The sequence below is a fragment of the Physeter macrocephalus genome, chromosome 11, assembly GCF_002837175.3.
Source record: "Physeter macrocephalus isolate SW-GA chromosome 11, ASM283717v5, whole genome shotgun sequence".
NCBI lineage: Eukaryota > Metazoa > Chordata > Mammalia > Artiodactyla > Physeteridae > Physeter > Physeter macrocephalus.
In genome coordinates, this window is record NC_041224.1 from 35020100 (window position 1) to 35039553 (window position 19454).

General features: G+C 55.5%; 1 long non-coding RNA gene across 5 annotated transcripts in view; it reads left to right on the plus strand.

Annotated features, from left to right (window-relative positions):
* Window positions 1–3740: 3740 nt before the first annotated feature.
* LOC114487149 (uncharacterized) overlaps window positions 3741–19454 on the plus strand; it is a 62779-nt gene continuing 47065 nt past the window's right edge. The window contains exons 1-4 of one of the 5 annotated variants that reach the window (XR_008618522.1): window positions 3741–4422; window positions 13590–13738; window positions 13973–14174; window positions 15335–15424. This is a non-coding gene — a long non-coding RNA (uncharacterized lncRNA). Of the gene's footprint in view, window positions 4423–10812; window positions 10873–13019; window positions 13739–13972; window positions 14175–15334; window positions 15425–18740; window positions 18816–19454 lie in introns of those variants that run through there. The other 4 variants (XR_008618523.1, XR_008618521.1, XR_008618524.1 and 1 more) reach the window with 4 other exon arrangements.

Sequence of the window (19454 nt, forward strand, 5' to 3'; positions counted from 1 at the left end):
TTGTTTTCTTAATTTCTCATTCTGATAGTTTGTTATTAGTGTATACAGTATACTCCTGATTTTGTATATTGATTTTGTATAAACTTTACTGAATTTGGTTATTAGTTCTAACAGTTTTTCTGGTGGAGTCTTTAAGGTTTTCTATATATAAAATCATGTCATCTGCAAATAGAGACAGTCTTACTTCTTCTTTTCTGATTTAGATGCCTTTTATGTCTTTTTCTTGTATAATCATTCTGCCTGGGACTTCCAATACTATCTTGAATAGGAGTGATAAGAGTGGGCACCCTTGTCTGTTCCTGATTTTAGAGGAAGAGCTTTCATCTTTTCACCGTTGAGTATGTTGGCTGTGGGCTTGTCATATGTGGTCTTTATTATGTTGAGGTATGTTTCCTCTGTACCCACTCTGTTGGAAGTTTTTATCATAAATGGATATTGAACTTTGTCAAATGCTTTCTACATCTATTGAAATGATTGATGATTGATTTTTATCCTTCATTTTCACATTCATTATGTATCACTGATTGATTTGTCGATGTTGAGCCATCCTTGCATCCCAGGAATAAATCCCACTTGATCATGGTATATGATCCTTTTAAAGTATTACATTTGGTTTGCTAGTGTGTGTGTATATATATATATATATATATATATATTTTTTTTTTTTTTGGCTGCTTTGGGTTTTTGTTACTGTGTGTGGGCTTTCTCTAGTGGCGATTGGGGGCTACTCTTTGTTGCATTGTGCAGGCTTCTCATCGTGGTGGCTTCTCTTGTTGCAGAGCAGGGGCTCTAGGCGCGTGGGCTTCAGTAGTTGTGGCACGCGGGCTCAGTAGTTGTGGCGAATGGGCTTAGTTGCTCCATGGCATGTGGGATCTTCCCAGACCAGGGCTTGAATCCATGTCCCCTGCATTGGCAGGTGGATTCTTAACCACTGTGCCACCAGGGAAGTCTGGTATGCTAATATTTTATTGAGGATTTTTGCATCTATGTTCATCTGGGATATTGGCCTGTAATTTTCTTTTCCTGTTATGTTGTTGCTTGGTTTTGGTATCAGGGTAATACTGGCCTTGTAAAATAAGCTTAGAAATGTTCCTTCCTCTTCCATCCTGCCCCCCCCCGCAATTCAGGTCCTTTTCACATGCAAAATATGTTCACCCCATCCCAACAGCCCCCAAATCTTAGCTGGTTCCAGCACCAACTCTAAAGTCCACAGTCTCACAGAAACACCATCCATGTTGGGTCTGAGTGAGACTCCAGGTACCATTCATCCAGACGCAAGGTTCCCCTCCAGCTGTGAATATATTTAACCCAGTGAACTGTGTGCTTTTGAATTAGGATGATGGGCCAGGCATGGAATAGACGTTCCCATCAAGAAGGGAGAGATCAGAGGAAGGAAGGAAGGGCGACAGGTACCAAGCAAGTCCCACGCAAAGCAAAGCAAATTCCATCAGATCTCAGAAATGGAGAATGCCCTGCCCTCCAGGCTGCTGGGGTACACCAGCCCCCTCAGCCCTGGGCAGTGGCATCCTGGCCTGTGAAACCAAGGATGATGCAGCCTCACCCTGTACAACACTCTGGGCCTGTGGTGCCCATCCCTGAACCGCCAGGGGTCACTCTCTTCTGGAAGGTTGGAGCCTGTTTGTGGCTGTCTGGTCCTGGAGAATCTTAGAGCCTGCCTTGATCTTGTCCTATCTTTGTCCCCTGGAGCTAAAGCTGTCAGGGTCTCTGCTGGGCGGGGGTGGGGGGGTGTGGCGTGCTCAGCTCCCATCCTGGCTTCCTCTGGGGCATGGTTCACACTCAAAATCTCTGATGGTCCAGCCACACCCTGGCTTCCCTCCACAACACACACTCTCATTTTTCACAATGCAGACATGTTGAGAATTTTCCAAATCTCCGAGTTCGGATTCCTTTTTGCTGAGCAGTCCCTTCAGTTCAGCCTCCTCACATTTTACCACCACCAGGAGAAGAGTCTGCCCCTCTCCTACCCGGGGAAACGCTCAGTCTCATCTCTGCGGGTCCACCTCCCACGAAGCTCTGGGGGGCCCAGCGGAGCTCTCTGCTACTTCCTTACGAGGACCGCCATCCCTGGCTCCAGGCGGCTTCCCCACTGCGCCCGCCCGCATTCCCTCGTCCCCATCCCCCTCATGGTGACACGTGCTCCCTAAGTGACAGACGCTACTTTTCCCCCTCCTCTGCTCTCCCGAGCTCCCACCTGAGTCACCATTATTTACACCAACAGTCCATTCTTGCCATCTGGCCGCCTCCTAACAAGCTCCCCAAGCTTCTGGCCTCCACACTCACCCAGGCCAGAGCCACTTCCTTGTGTTGAGGTGTTTGTTACACAGCACCCACTTCACGGCTCCAAAGTGTCTCAGGCAGCTCAGCTGCTGCAACAAAACACCACAGACACTGGCCTAAACAACAGATGTTTATCTCTCACGGTTCTGGAGGCTGGACTCTGAGACCTCGGTGCTGGCTGTGCTGCTGCCTGTTCCACTGTCTCCCCAGCCTGAAGACAGTGCCTTTGTACCGTGTCCCCCACTGCAGACAGCACGCAGCCCGTGGGACCTCAGAGTGCACATGGTGGGGGTGTGTCACCATCCAGCAGGTCATGTGAGGAGCCACCCCAGTCCTGGTCCCAGTGCAGTCGCTCAGGGAGATGGAAGCTGGCCAAAGACCAGCCCAGGCAGGTGCAGGCGGAGGGCCTGTGTGGACAAGAACATTCTGCACCCAGCAAGGTCTTGTGCTCACTGGGAGAAAAGGAAGCCTCTCCTTCCTTCCACACCACGGGAGATGGAGCAGGACAGCAGAAACTGGCCCTGTGGTGGCTTTGGGGGAGGGGGCTGGAGGGCAGGGAGGGAAGGAGCCCCCCTCTACCTGGGGTCCTTGGCACCTGCACGTTTTTTCATCTATGAAAAGTAATTATGTCTCAGTTTGTACAGGGAAGTGCCTGAGAACTCAGTTTTCACATTGAAGCATTCTACTCTGTGCTTTGAATTAAAAGCTCTTAAGTGCCACCCTCTGTGTTCCTCCAACCTCTGACCTCAACCACACGGCACAATGCCCAGAGGCCCTGGATGGAGCTGAGAGCTCTGTCCCCCCATCTCTGGCTCCATGGGTGTCTCTGAACTGGGCATTAGCTCTCTTCCCTGGTCAGGATCCACTGCCCGTTTGCTGTAAAGGCGCCCACAGTGTCCCCGATTACTCAAAGCCTATCCCGATGTTCTGCATGTCCTCTGTGGGGAAAACCCTGACCTCTGTCTTCTCTCTATCCTCCTTCCACGCTGTCCCCAGGCCTGGACCCGTGGCATCCCTGCTCCGCAAAGTGCGCGTGGCGGGCCGGTGGCTGCCGCTAGCCCTCCTTCCAGGACAGCCCCGCCCCCACCCGGCTCCCGGGAGACCCCCCCCCCCCCCTCGGCGCCCTTTGACCAGCATGAGGGAGCTGGGCGACGTTTCCTCTTATGGGTGTCTAAGACCTGTATCCTGATTCTCAGAGTCCTCCTTGGCCCATGTGTGCACGTGCAGCCTCGGAGGTAAGACAGGTGAGCTCAGCTGCCCTGGAGTGCCACCCGTGTGAGCCAGCGGGAGAACAGCCGCGTCCGGGGTGCTTGTGACGCAGCATAGCCGGCCGTCCTGGCAGCACACGCTGGCTCCCCCCTTCTCCCCACTACCCCAGCGGCTCTGTCACACCGGGACCCTCCTGCCTCCTTCTGGAGAGACTCAGAAATGATGCTTGTGCAGGGGGAGGGCGGGCGGGGGCCGGTGACGACACGGCCCTCCTCTCGACGGGAAGCCGTGTGCTGGGCGTGGCGCTGGGCTCGGAGCTACCCGTGCACTTGGGAATGCCGCTCTCGGGAGCCTCGGCTGACCACGCTGACAGCAGAAAGGACGCCCTGGAGCAGGTGCCGCAGCGGCAGGTCCTTGCGGAGCTGGGAGGGGTTCTGGTTTCTATAATTGGGAGAAAGCAGGAGCTGAAGGGAAACAAGCGGCTGTTAGGATGAGGAGCCTGCACATTCCATCCGGTTTCAACAGGGTCGTGCGCTCAGAAGCGTCAGGTGCATTTCCTGGACGAGCGCCACCTGAATGCAACCGCTTCCAAGCACAGACAGCGTCATTCCCCCATTTATGGGTGATGAATTCCTGTAATGTTTTGCCAGTTACTCTGTGGTGCTCATTAGAGCTAATCAGCTGAGTACATAATATAGAAGGAGGAGAAAGGAGATCGGCAATGAAATACTAAAAAATAACTGCTTTGGTGCAGTGTTATAATTGCGTTCTCTGCTTTTTGAACACCCGCATTAGCTCTGGGGGAAGAAAACAGCCTGGTTCCATAAGTCAAACGATTTACTGCCAACCTGAAATGATTCAGGATTGGCTTCCAAAAGATGGAAAGCAGCACAGCTGTGTACACAGCGTTGCAAGGTGAGTGGAGCTACAAGAGCGGCGAGGATGCGAAGGCAGGTGATTCCAGCCCCTGATCCTGCAGCAGAAGCTGACAAATGAAAATGCAGGAGCAGTGGCTCTGGAAGCGCAGAGGAACGCTACTCGGAGGCGCAGCGCTCCGGAGGGGAGGGGAGCCGAGCCGAGCCGCGGTGTAGAGGTCACGTGGGGCGGGCAGGAGGGGCTGGACCCTCGCTCGCCGCAAGAGGCTGCTCCCGGCGCCCCTGGGCCGCAGCCCTTCTCTCTGCAGCGCCGGCGCCTTGGGAGTCGCGGGGGTCGGGGGGGTGCTGGGTGACTCCGTGACTCAGCTCCTTCCGCGCACCTCTGGCTGAGGGCGGCTTCCCTCTGGAGGCATCTGTGCTCGGCGCCTGGCGACCGAGGAGGGCCGTGGGCTGGCTTTCGGGGGCCGTGAGGGAAGCAGCGGCCGCCTCCCCCTTTCTGCACGAGAGAGGGTTGGCCCACCGCCCAGCCCCTGCATCTTGGCGCTGCTAAGGTTCTTTTCAGCCTCAACGATCGGCTCTGATTCTCGTCTGAGAAGCAGGGACAGGCTGACCGAGCGTGTCTGACGCCCACTGTGGATCTGGGCAGGGGGCGGGCAGGGAGGCCAGAGGGCGCCACGCCGCCCCATCCTGGAGCCCCGCTTCCTGCACAGACGCACCCAAAGTGGCTGCAGCAAGTCCTCCCGCCAATCCCACGTCGGAGAGCTGTTTCTGGAGCCTGCGCCCGGCCCCCCCAGTAGAAATGTAGTGCGAGGCATTGATGTGGCTATAAACTGCCTCGGAGCCAGGCTACGCTGATTTTAATGAATTTTATTTACTCAGTACGCCCCAAACACCACCACTTCAACAGGTAGTGAGTATCAGACACTATCCACGGGGGCTCACACTTACCTTGGGGAGCGGCTGTGTTTCACAACCGCCGGGCCCCGCCTTTTCTCAAGAGCCAGCAGCCCAGGGCCAGTGGCCACCCCTGGGAACCGCTGGTCTTGCTGGCCCTGAGATTGTCTAAAACCACAGGTCAGGCGGCTCACGGAGGTGCCCCTCCCCGCCACAGCCAGGTGTGGCTCCACCCAGAGCGGGGCTGCGGTAGTGGGCGGGGAGAGGCCAGTGCGGCCATCTGGGCTTTCAACGGAGCAGGGCCAGCCCGCGAAGAAATACCCGAGGAGGAAGTAAAAAGCAAGCCTGAGCAGGCGACAGGCAAGTTATGGGCACAAATGGTTTTCTTTGTAGGTAAAGCTGTGTGTGTGCACGAGTGTGTATGTGTATGTGTGTGTGTGCTTGTGTGCCTGGGTGCGTGAGACAGAACAGGAGGTGAAGTGTGAGGGACTCGTGTTTGTTGCACTGTCTAATGATTTCTCCAAGGAGCTGCTTTGGGAGAAGGTGCTGCACTGGGTGGAGCTGCTTTGGGAGGGGGCACTGGAATGACAGCTCCCCGGGGAGTCTGGCCCTCTCCCTGGAGGATCTCTGGGGCTCGTCTGCACAGTGAGACCACTTTGTCTCTGTGGGTTCAGGCCAAATGCCCCATTGTGCTGCGGGCCGTCTGCGAGACCCCTACCTGGGCTCTCTCCATCCAGACAGCCCGAGGTGCAGAGGGCTCGCAGCCACAGGCTGAGTCACTCCCCGAGCCGCGTTTCTCTGCTGAGGCAGGGACAGCGCAGCTTTGGATGCATCAGTCCCCCTCCTACAAGGGAAAGGACCTGGACAGTGCCGGTGCTGGGGCACGGGTGTCCTGCCAGCTCCCGAGCAGCCCGAGGAGGCCAAGGGGATGCATCCGGGGTCCAAGTTCTCCATCATTTAATAGCTGTGTGACCTTTGGCATGTCACTTAACATCTCTGAGCCCCAGTTTACTCACCTGACGAATGGGGGAAATAGAACCGACCTTCAGGGTCTTTGGAGAGTATTGAAGGAGATCACATGAAAATGCTGAGACCAGGACCGAGGAGGGCTCCAGTTCACCCCCTCCCTGCAAGGGGGGAAGCAAGCCCCCTCCGTCACCTCAGCACAGGGAGCTGCACCCACGAGGACCACCTGTCCCCCGAGGACCACCCAGCCCCAGGCCCAGCCACCCTTCTTGCGCCATGTCCCATCAGCCTCAACCCACCTCCCACACAGACCAATTCTCTGAGAGAGACGAGAGACTCAGGAACGTGCTGGGCGGGGAGTCTGGCCTGGGTCCAGCCCCCACATGAGGCCCGGTGGCACCTCCTACCTTGCATTCATGAGATGCTCCTGCCTGAGCAGATGCAGATGGCCCATGGTCATCTGCAAGCCCTGAGACTGCACAAGCATGGGTGAGACAGGGTGACAGCCCAAGGTGCTGTCCCACCATGGAGGGGGGCCCAATGGGGCCCCTATGCTGTGCTGGCCATGGTGCCCGGGCCTGGCCCGGGGCCCTACAGCTGTCCCTGCAGCCTGGGGGACATGGGGCTCCCTCCCTGGGGCCGCAGTCTTGCTCCTGGTATGGTGGGGAGCCCACCTCCCACCTCCACCCAGCACTCTGGGCCCTCCTGCCTGTCCCACAGGGACCCCAGGTGGTACCACCCACATGACCTGCTCCACCCGACTCTGGTCAGCCCATCCTCCCGTCCAGGCTCAGCACACTTGTCTGTCTGCAGTGGGAAGGCTGTGGCTGGCCCTCCTCAATCTGGGGGCTTCCCTGCCAGCAGGATGCTGGCTGAGCATCTGAGTGGGGAAGTGAGGCCCCTCAGCATCGTGAGGAGCCTGTGCTGGTGCCAGGGAATGTAGTTCTGCTGCTGTGTTCTGTGCTGTGGCCCTGCTCCGGGCATGGGCTGGACCCAGCACAACTCTTCCATATCCTGAGGAGAAAGTCAACGTGGGAAATGAGCTGGAATGTCACTTCCAAGATCAGGTCACAGAGGGATGGTGTCCCTCAACCTCGCAGCCCTGGCTGATGCCCAGCTAAGCCACGCCAGGACGCCGGAGCCAGACGCTGAGATTACAACCGTCAGTGCCTTTGAGCTGCTGAGCAAGGCCCATTTGTTACACAGCCGTGGATAGCCACTACAACCATTACTGTGTTTGTTCTTGTCTGAGTGTAACTTCCAAGTGCAGCCTGTTCAACTGGACTCTGACCCTGGGCTTGACCCTTGGCATTACTCCCAGGATGGTGATAAATACTCTCCCTGCCCAGCCACGGCCACAGCCCCGCAAAGCAACAGTCAGAGAACAGAGCAGGCGGTGCACCTGCCCTTAGCAGGAGGGGCGGAGCCGGGGCAGGGGGTGCTGTCCGTCCACTGGGGTGGTCAGGGTTGGCGCACAGGGCAGTGGCTGCCTGTGGCCAGGCCGCTCCATCCACCACAGTCTGGCAGGCCTGGCACGTGGCTTCCCTCAGGCGCTCACAAAAGCGCGTGACCTGTGCGCGGCAGTGCTTTGTCCTGGCAGTGTGGATGGGAGGGCCCTGCACTTCTCTGAGCTCTCCTGGGCCAAAGACGGGGTCGTCCAGGGGTACGAGCCCCTTCAAGGCGTGTGTGTCTCCAGTGCCCACAGGGCCCCACTCTGATTAATCACCCCAGGGGCAGCCTTGACCGTCCCCTGCATGATGGGGCATTTCCCCGGGAGGCCAAGCCTTTGTCCAGAGATTGCCCTGAGTCACCAGGCCACCACGACCAACCTGGGACACCCGGCCAGTCCTTAGTGTGTCCTGGAGGGGACTCCCACTGAGACCCTGTCAAAGTTCAGTAACACTTCTCTTGGGAAATCAAGCCTCACGCTGTGGAGAGCACCCCTCTAAGTCCAGGTGTCACTTTGAGCCGTGTGAGTGCAGTGTGAGGTGCAGACGTGCCATGTCCCCTCCAGCCCTCTGACCAGGGCAGCAGGGCCTGGCTCCAAGTTCTCACCAGGCCTCACCCAGAAGACTTTGGTTGTTGGGGTAAATAGTCACCCACAAGTGTGCACACAGACACAGCTCAAACCGGGCTCTGCAGACCTGAGTCCCATCCCCATGTGGACCCTCTGTGGAGACCTGGGTCCCGTCCCCGTGTGGACCCTCCTTCCATGTGCTGGATCTAGTTGCAGGGCCACAGGGCCTGACCCCCTTGGAAGAGGCTGGGTCCCAGGGCCTGTGTGGGAGTCTTCATTCATCGCGTGGGCTCCTTCCCTTCCTGCTCTGCCTGCTGGGAAATAGCGCTTCTGCAAATTCTATTTCAATAGTGGAAATTCTGATTCACTGGCACTGAGCCCTCAGTGAGGCTCTAAAAACGGCATTTCCGAGCACTGACTCAGTGGTTAGGAGGCATTTGCCGTGGAGGAAGGAATGACTCATCCTCCCCGCACGGGGATTGGGAGGGTCTTTTGACCCAACTCAGGAGTCCGATGCCAAGTCTGGGCTGGTTCCCACCAGGTGAGGGCAGAGGAAACCTCACCACAGATCTGAGTGTGCAACAGGGTGTCCCTGCCCCCAGGAGGGTTGGGATCCCTTCACTTCTCCCAGGTAGAAGGCAACCTTCCCCCAGAGGGGGTGACAGCGGGCCGGCATCTGCAGGAGGTGCTCCTGGCCACAGGGGCTGTGATGTGTCGGGACGGATGCAGAGAGAGGGCAAATCCTGGGTCCAAAACAAAACATGCTTAGGTTCTGGTTTCCAGCTTGACTCTCATTTGCTCTCTTGTCTTTTCTCCCCACGGCATTCGGACAACAGAGTCACAGCTTCCCGAAAAAGTCTACTTAAGGTGAAGACCCTCCCATCCCCCAGGCCTCAGCCCACATTAAGGTGAAGACCCTCCCATCCCCCAGGCCTCAGCCCACATGTGGATCCCTGATTAACCCCATTTCCCCGCTGCTGGCCCTCCCTGCTTCCCAGGCCTGGGGTGGGGCGGGGAGCTAGGGGGACTTGAAATAACCCACTTCTGTTGGGAGCCCATATGCACATGACTCGGGCTGGGGCTTCCCCGAAGAGCTGAGGCCGGTGTTTGGGGGCCCGTAGTTTATTTGGGAGGTGGTCACAGAAGAGCCAGTCGGGGAGATGGGGAGGGGGACAGCAGAGCCCGGGAGCCTTGTCCAGCCTCTGGACAGTCATGGGCAGGCCTGGGGTCCCTGGAAGAGGAATCTGGGATATTACCTCCACCTCCACACACGAGTCCCTCCTACAGTCCAGGAAAGCTGGGCTGGGTCTTGGGTGATCAGAGGGGCATGCTGGCCAGCAGGTGGGACCCAGGTGGCCACAAGGCATCCAGCCTGTGCCTTTCAGCCGTCTCAAGAGCCTGATGTCAGACGGTCCTCCTTTTCCCATCGAGGCAACAAGAGGGTGAGCTGACAAGTCTTCTCAACACACTTGGCAAATTTCAAGGGCCCACCACTGCAGGATAAGGAGGACAAACGTCAGCAGGATGGTGAAGGGGGGGAAGCACGTCTCTGAAACCTTCTGGCCGCAGGTCTGCCCGAGGATGCTGGGGGGGCGGGCTCCACGGGGCACCCGCCTTCCACGAGGACAAAGTGCTCCCAGCTTCCAGCCTCCCTGGAAATGGTGGCCACGGCCTGAGTGTTTCCCTGGCCACCTGCCAGGCCCTGGAGAGGAGCTGCTGAGGGCTTAGCCGGGGGTCTGCACCTGACTTATCAATAACCCAGGAGAGCGAGCCGTCTCCGCAGGGCTGCCGGCAGCCTGCCCCAGGGCGGGGCTCTGCGGACTCTGGGCTTTGTCCTCAGAGAACAGGGCAAGCCTTTCTAGCTTCAGGGAAGGAGTCCTCGGCTGGGTGTGGATTTACAGCAGCTGCCTTGGAATTAGCTTGAAGGCAGAAAGCTGGTTTCAGACCAGGGCTTCCCACTGAGGACGCATTAGAATCTCCTGGAAGCTCTCTGCTCTGCGGCTCCTGGGCCTGGCCCTACAGGCCGAATGGAGCCCAGGGCACCTGGAGCTGGGGCCATGGGCCGCCCTCCCAGAAGCTGTGGAGCGGCTTCCTCTCCAGCGGCTGAGCTGTCAGGGAGGAGGCAGGGCTCATGTGCAGGAAGTAGGGCCCCGGGGCCCCGGCCCGGCTCGTGGGGTGGCCTCCCGAGGTGAGCGCTGGGTCTCCCGTGAGCCCCCAGGTCAGGATCAGGGTCAGGGAGGTTTGGGGAACGTCCTGCAGCATCGCCCCCTCTAGCACATCCTGTGAGGGACTGTGAGCTGCTCGCCTCCCTCGCAGCCCCTGGACACCCCCCACCCCACCCCCCGGCCACCCAGGGGCCTCGCCATGGCCCGGCCGCCCCTCCTGAGGCCCAAGCCAGGTGGGCCTCGTCAGGCTCCCCTGGGTTCTCTCCCGGAAGCCTCACCAGGCCCTGGTTGCAGGTGGGCGGGAGCAGACACAGGTGGGAGGGAAATTAAAGCCTCACCCGCTGCCTCTAAGCCCGCCTCCAACGCCAGCCCTCACAGACCTGACGGGCTCCAGGTTGGGTGGAGGAGACGCCACTGCTCTGGAGACTGTCCTGTGGTTGCACTGCAGGTAGGGAGCTGTCACGGCATTGGGTGGGGCGGGGGGTTGCTGACACGACAGCCTCTGGGGTGCGGGGGTCACGGCGTGTAGGGGTGGCACTGGCAGGGCAATGGAGAGGGGAGTGTCCCACGAGCCACCCTCCTTTACACCGACCAACCCACCGACTGACCGCAAGCCCAGGGGACGTGTCTTGCCCCAGGGGGTTGGGGAGGGGGCTTATGGGCCCAGGAACTGCTGTGTGTGGGTTTCACTTCAGCAGCTCTTGTCCCAAGAGGCCCCACCAGCTGCTAAGATCTGAGGCCCCCCCCCACTCCCACCAAAGCTGATGCTGTCACCTCCCTGTTTAGCGCCCTGAGGGCCTCCCAGAGCACCACCCCCCTCTCGGCTCCACCTCAGACAACAGCCCCCTCTCTTTGCCCTCTGCATCTGGGCTTATGGAGCTCTCTGACCTCAGAGCCTTTCCACCTGCTGTTTCCTCCACTTGCAACCCTCTTTGCTGGTTTTGGATTTCATCTCAAATGCTGCTTCTTTCAGGAAGCCTTCCTTGACTTCTCTGACTGGGGAAACCTCTACTTCCTGTGCTGAGAGAGCCGTCTTCTGCTCTTTCACATGATTAGTGCCATCACCTTTTACATTTGCTTGTGTGACTAGTTACTGCTTATTCATCACCATCAGACTTGCTTTGATCACCAGTCATGGCAACACATCCACCTTCAAATCTCGTTCTAGTCCCGTGATTCTGTGGGTCAAGAATGCAGGCAGAGCAGAGGTGTCTTGGCCGGGGTAGCTTGGCCCTTGGGGCCAGCTGTCTGCTGGGTCCCTCCATCTTCTCCGTGTCACCTGTGCCGGGGTCCCCCTGTGTCCACACTGCCTCCACGCAGCCAGCCTGGGTTTCCTCCCTGCCTGGGGCAGGCCGACTCCGGGTGGTGTCTGCCTTCCCCAGAGCAGGATGGTAGCTGCAGGGCTTCCAAGCCATCTGGAAGTTTCCATTGTCTTCTGCTGGCCTCAGAGGGCTGGCCCAGTGTCAAGGGGAGGGACCAGTTGGGGCACGTCCATCGGGGACATCTTTGCAATCCAGCTGCCACAAAGCTCCGCGTGAGCTCTGAGCTCACTGTTAACTTTGCTTATGTGGGAGTCCTTCCTGCCTGTGGATTAGGGTCAGTGATTTGGGAAAACCACACAGGGATGAGACGCGAGTCCTCCTGAAAGTGCTCGGCCATCACTGGCCCACTCCTGCCATCCTCCCAAGCAGCGCATGGATTCAGATTTGGGCCCCAGGTAAACATTTAGAAAGGCCACTCCAAACCTCCTGTCAGAGCCAGATTTGTGAGGGCACCCTGGGGTTTGCACAAAGCATCCTGAGGAGAAAAATACTACTACTCTAAAAAGATCATGCACAATGTTCAGCCTCCTCGCTCTTCACAGCCACTCTCTAGGCCTCCCCTCCAGCTGCTGGATGACACAGAGTCCAGGTCACGTTGTTCTGCTCAGTTTGACCCATTCTGCAGCACAGGCATTGCCTGGGGCGGTGGGAGGGGTCGGAAATGCAGACTCTCAGGCCCCACGACCAGCTGGTCCACCACCACCTGGGCTAGGTCTCGTAGGGATGGGCCAGCACAGTGAAGTTTGAGGCAGGCTGGCCGGGTCTGGGCTGGTTCCCCTTCTGTCCCCTCCCCTCCCCTCCTCCTCCCCTCCCAGTTAAATGGCAGCACAGAAACAAAGACATGGGCCAGGTAGACCTTATTAAGGATCATGGTCTTCATCTTAAGAACAAACACTGGTGAGGAGTGACAGGAGCCTGACCTAGGACTGTGAAGAAGAAATGAATTGGGGCGGGGTTGGGGGGCGGAGCTTTAGAAATATGTCCACAAATCCTTTGGCATTTCTCCCTCAGTTCCCTTCCTGATGGGTGTGGGCTGTACTTAGTGATTTGCTTCTAACACATAGAATACGGCAACACTAAGAGTGTACGACTTCCCAGATCGGGTTATAAAGAGATTTCAGCTTCCATCCTGACTCTCCCCTCTCCCTCTTTCTCTCTCCCTCTCTTCCCCCTCCCCTCCTCCCCCTCCCCTCCCCTCCCCTCTTCCTCCCCTCTTCCTCCCCTCTCCTCCTCTGGGGCAGGGACCAGCACTCTGAGGTCAGAGGGACTGAAGTGCAAGGTGCCAGCTGTTCATGGGGATGCAGGCCCCTCGGTGCCACCTGGAGAACTTGCCCGGCCCTGCTCTTAGCCTCCATCTGCCTCCCTGTTCTCAGAAACACTGACTCTTGGGGTCAGGAGGGTCGCTCTGAGCCGACCTGACGTCCACCTGCTCAGCCCACCGCCCAGCAGCTCCTTCACTGAAGAGCAAGGGTGTCCCCTCCCCGGGAGCTCCCTTCCAGTCTGTCTCCTGCGCTTGAAGACAGTTCCGTGTCCCTAGTTCTGCAGAGAAGGCCCCAGTGTGATGCTCTGACTGGTGGCTGGCCTCCTCCTGTGGCTTTGCCCAAATCCAGCCCCTTCTCAACACTCCGCTTCAAGGCTCGTGTCCCCAGGGTCGCCGGAGAGTGTGAATCCACCAACTCACCCATAACACTTTGATCAAACCCAAAGTTCCCAGCGCCTTCTAGAAGATTCCTGACACCTAGCACCCAGCCCCTGCCCCCTCAGCCCCAGCACACCCCAGGCCCCGGTTGGTCCCACTTCAGAAGCCACCCTCCGACTCCTCATCCCTCTCTGTCCCCTCCAGCTCCACTCTCCTGGCCTCTCCCATGGGTTGTGTCCTTGCCCGCATGCCAGACCAGCCCATCACTCCTGACCCCTGGGTGCAGGCAGGGGTCCAGCACCTGGTGGTCGAATGAGGGAACGAACAGCAAATATATTTCAGCTACTGCCAAGGTGATTGGACTCTGGTCAAAACGACCCTCCCCTCCCCTCACAATAAGACCCCCAGCTTCTTGCCCATCGCCAGGAGCCACGTCTCCTCCGTCACCCACACCCGTGCTGTCTGGGGTTGGCTCAGTGCTGAGACTTGCCTGTGTCCCTTGAAATTAAATCTCTTCAGATTCAGGATCTTTTCCGAGATTGTGTCACCCGAGCAGGCTGACCCCGCCTCCATTTCTGCCCTGACAGGTCCCAGGGGGTGTTCTCGTGTCACCTGGCTCCGACACAGTCACCTGAACGCCTGGCACGGGGCCCAGGGCTGCCCAGGCGATGGCAGCCTTTAATCAACGGGTGGCCGGCCAGGCAGTCTGGCGTGTGCAATGGGAACCGGACGCTTGCCCTCCGGACATTTAAAGTTCCCTAGTGGTCACATTTAGGAAGTAAAAAACAGGTAAAATTAATAAAATATTTTAGTTAAACATCATATCCGTTATATTGTTTCAACATGAAATCAATATAAAAATTATTGTTGAGACAGTTCATGTTGTCTTTTTTGCGTGTCTGTGTGAGCCTGTCTCACCTTTCTTTTTTTTTTTTTTTTTTTTTTTTGCCGTACGCGGGCCTCTCACTGTTGTGGCCTCTCCCGTTGCGGAGCACAGGCTCCGGACGCGCAGGCTCAGTGGCCATGGCTCACGGGCCCAGCTGCTCCGCGGCACGTGGGATCTTCCCGGACCGGGGCACGAACCCGCGTCCCCTGCATCGGCAGGCGGACTCTCAACCACTGCGCCACCAGGGAAGCCCTCACCTGTCTTTTGCGGTGCTTTCTTCAGTCCTGGCGTCCCCCGAGTCCGGGTCCCAGTCTGTCACACCCTCCCTCTCCTCTCCCACAATGCGGCCGCGGCCCTGGGGCTCCGTCTCTGCTCCCCCGCGCCCAGCCCCCCAGCACGTCCTCCCCCGCCCACGTGCCTGGTGGGAAACGCCAGCACCCGAGGCCAGAGCCTCACACGGCTTCGCCTGCACTGATGGGTGGCGTCTGGGGGGCCCTGGCCCTGTGGGCGGCGGGTACCAGAGTGACAGTTGGTCCTCCTGTCTGCAGCAGAGCCACAGGGCTACCGGTCCCTGGCACCTGGGCAGAGCACACCCCGAGTGGCCGAGGGCCTGTGGCACTGCCAGGAGACTTGTGTCCTGTGGGGACGGGCGGCCAAGGTCCTGGGGCAGCCCCGCCCCCATTTCTCCACCTTTTCTCCTTCCACACCTGCCCTCCCACCATCTCCGCCAGCCTCCGGGGACTGTTTAAAATGCACCCGCACATAGTAGAGGGGGCCTTCCACGTCGAGGGAGTTTGATTGGTTTCCAGATCCATTCAGATGATAAGAAATGCCAACCATTTGCATTGCCAGCCCCAGTGTCCAGGGCTCCAGTCCCCCACAGGCTGTACAACACGTGTAACAGCCCAGGGTTGGCACCTAAAATCTAAAAGGACAGATCTTGTGTTAAGTGCTCTTATTACAGTAACATTTTTTTAAATAAAATTTTAAAAGATGCCCATGTTACAGGGAAAGGAAGGGAGGTACCAAAATCTTAGATGAAATTCCAACGTTTGACTTTTAGGTGGTTACAAAATTGGCTCGAAATTCTCCTTGTGCATCTCACTGCAAGCGGGTGTCAAGACTTGGAAGAGTGCATCGTTAGAAGGTCTCGGTAAGGACTTACCTGTGGCTGTTTCGAGGCTAAATCCTGCTGTGAGGAGGTTATGTTTTTCTAAATCAAGTTTTACAAGGTTTTTTGAAACGATTTCATTTGGAAGTTTTATGCAAAGTCAATAGTTTTTCTTGTCACGTCTACATAATTACAAAGAAAATGCAGTGTATTTTTTTTTTTGCCAAGCTCCATATCATGCCACCAAAGTCCCCAATTCACCCCAGTTTGCCCCAAGTTACCTTGCCAACAATGCCATTGTCCACATCTGACAATCGCTGGGCAGTGTGGTGCCGGGCCCAGGTCGGTACCTGCCCCTCAGGATCTTGAATCTGCCTTTTCACCCTTTCTGTCACTAATGCGCTTTTTGAACAAGTGCACTTTCCTCTGTCTGCCACTCAGCCAGGGGCCTTTAGAGGCCACCCAGCCAACATTCCTCTACCCTCTCCTGTTTGTTTCCCAAAACAACCAGTACAGTGGAGACCCTAGGAAAGCCTGGCAGGGCTGTGATTTGCTCTGCCTCTTAAGGGGAAGAGCCCAGGAGGTGTGAAATGGCCCTTCAGAGAGCCCACCAAGTGGGGCTACAGCAAGGCAGGGAAGAGAACTTTCCGTTTATTTGGGGGTGCTGTGAGCTTTGCAGTTGGGTGGTTACCAAGAGCACATGGCCCTCTGAATCTCCCTGGAAGCACTGGGAGGGGCTGACATGCCGAGATTGCTCAGGTCAGAGTTTCAAAGTTTGTCCAATATCTCATTGCGTGTACAGACGAACGCTGCTACAGTGTGAAATTTAAAATCCATAAAGATGAAAAGAGGGAATCAAAGCCAAAATGAATTTCTGGGTGTAAAAATAGGAAAAGTGTTGGATGTGGGATGTCCTCTCTGAACCACCAGGTTGATTTCACCAGAGTCTACCGTACTGTTAGTTACGGTTTTTAAAGCTAATGATGAAATCAGAGATTTTACCAGTATCCACATTGTACAGAAAGTAATTTCCTTTTTGCAGGAAATTCAAGAGAGAATACCAGTTAAACTTCTAGTGGAAAGATGCTTCTGGGGGTGGTTCCAGATACCCAGGGCAAGCAGCTGCCTCAAATCCTTTTTTGGAAAGAGGCAGAGGAGAAATGCATGAAGCACAGGACACGTATGGGGTTCACCAGGGAAGGGAAGGGAACTTGGACGGGACCCGGGCCAGAGCTGTAACTGATAGAAGCTCTCGCTCGGCACCTGCACCTTCCTGTAGATGACGATGAAGGCTTCCTTTAGTCTAACACTGGGCAGAGGAGGGGGCTGATGGTGGGTGTCCTGGCGCCCTGCATGCTCTGTCCACTGGGGCTCCTCCCTGAGTTCTCATCTTGACCCCACCTGGCCAAGCTGACCAGCCCCTGGGGACTCCAAAGGGGTCTGGGTGAGGCCTGGGAGAGGCCCGGGTGTTAGCTGGAGGGTCAAGGGCGTGACTCCTGCTGCTGGGCAGAGGCCCCAGGTGAGCTATTCATCCCTTGGGAGGAGCCGTCTGTGTGAGGGCTGGACGGCTGATGGATACTGGCTGCCTGGGCTGGGGACTGTGTCTCCAGCTTTGCAATGACACTGTCTTCTGACCTGTGCTTGTGTGTGCAGGGCCTGGAGCCACCTGCCCCTCTGCCCCCTTCCTGCATCCTCCCCGGCCCAGCCTGCTAGCGCCTGGGCCTGGCTGGAGCTGGGTCACACTGACCCTTGGTGTTGCCGTCTGCCGTGGGCAGGGGCTCTTTTCTCCTTCCAGCCCTCCCCCGCCTGGCATGTTTTGTCTCTGCTGGTGGATGGAGGCATTGTCCAGGGTCGAGCCAACAAACAGAATTGTGTCATTTCAGTGATTCTGCATACAAGTTAAATGCTCTGACGTTTGCATTTAAAACTGTATTGCACAACATAAAGATGAATAGTAAAATTCATGCTAATAATTGAAATTCTTAGATTTTCTTAGAACAATGATGAATAGCAAATAAAAAATATAATAAGTCAAGAGAACAACCTTGGAAGAAAGAAAAGGCTTTAAATGTAGCTCTCTCTTTTGGACGAGAGGCCTGTGTTTTCACCCTGGCCGAGGACGTTGTAACACCGAGCCCTGGCTTGTGTGTCTGTGATGGAGACACACACACAGCACACACTCACGCACATGTGAAAGAGAGTGAAGACCCTTTTCCAGAGCTGCATGTTAGTAAGAGCAGACACACAGAGAGAAAGCTCTCCAGGTGTCATCTCAAGCTTCCCAGCACCGAGGCAAGAATCGGAAGCATTTCAGAGCTCAATGCTTGATGCCATCAGAGCTAAAGGAATTTCTGAGAGATGAGATTAATGTTGTTTTCAACACTTAATGTTTTTCTTGATTCAAAAAGAAACACATCCCAAGTATCCATTGACGGATGAAGGAGTAGACAGAATGTGGCCCATCCATACAGGGAATATTATTCAGCCTTAAAAGGCTGCAATATGGATGAATCTTGAGGCTTTATTCTAAGTGAAATAAGCCAGTCACAAAAGATAAATACTGTATAATTCCACTTCTATGAGATATCTAGGGCAAATCCATAAGGATAGAAAGTAGGATGGTGGGTGACAGGGGCCAAGGGAAGGGGCAATGGTGAGTTAGTGTTTAATGGGGACAGAGTTTGTCTGGGAAGATGAGAAAGTTCTGTAGATGGATGGCAGTGATGTACTTAATGCCATTGAACTGTGCACTTAAAATGATTAATATGGGACTTCCCTGGTGGTCCAGTGGGTATGACTCCAGCAGGGGGCCCAGGTTCGACCCCTGGTCGGGGAACTAGGTCCCACATGCTGCAACTGAGAGTTCGCATGCTGCAACTAAGATGTCCACATGCCACAACTAGGAAGTCTGCATGCCACAACTACAGATCCCGCATGCTGCAACGAAGATCTCGTGTGCCACAACTAAGATCTGGTGCAGCCAAAATAAATAAATAAATATTACAAAAAAAAAGGTTAAGGTGGCAAACTTTATGGTATGTGTATTTTACCACTATAGAAAACAGTACCATATACTCATTGGAAGAATCAAAAGCAGACACCATAGGAGAAGCTGCAAGTGGAGGGCACAGGTGGGAAGGATGGGCAGGAAGGACCCAGACAAACACATCCCATGTCTTGCTCACCAGGTCCCACCTGGACCAGCCAAGGCCCTGGACTCCACAGAACACAGATCTTTCAGCCTTCATGGCTTGAGTCACTGCTCAGGAGTAATTTACACAAGTCCATGAGCAAAGAAAAGTCCTGCTTCCAGCTTTGAGCTTTCTCGAAAGGTGATTTCCTCACAGCCACTCTCTTTGGAAGGCAGCTTCCAGAAGACTTGGAAATTGGAGAAACGAGGGTCTTCAGAGAACAAGAGGAGAGCACGGCTAAGGTAATGTGCTGTGATATCCCAACTCCTCCTCTGGTCTCACAGTTTAACTTTATAGGAAACTGACAAATTGATTTCTAAAGTGTCTACACCATTTTATTTCCCCACCAGCAACATACAAACGTTCTAATTGTTCTGCACTCTCATCAACACTTGATGTTGTCAGCCTTTAAATTTTAGCCTATTAGTGGACACGTAGTAGCATCTCATTGTGGGTTTGACTTGCATGTGCTTAATTTGCACAATGTTAAGCATATTTCCTGGTACTTATTGGCAACTTGTATACTTTATTTTATGGACTGTCTGTCCAAACATTTTTTCCCCATTTAGAAAATTGAGTTGTCTTATGAAATTGTAAGAGTTGTTTATATATTTAGCTGCAAGTCCTTTGAAAGGTATATGTATTAAATATTTTCTCCCAGTCTGAGGCTTGCTTTTTCATTTTCTTTTTTAATAAATTTATTTATTTATTTACTTATTTATATTTTTGGCTGCATTGGGTGTTTGTTGCTGTGCACAGGCTTTTCTCTAGTTGTGGCGAGCAGGGCCTACTCTTTTTTTTTTTTTTTTTTTTTTTTGTGGTAGGCGGGCCTCTCTCTGCTGGGGCCCCTCCCGTTGCGGAGCACAGGCTCCGGTCGCGCG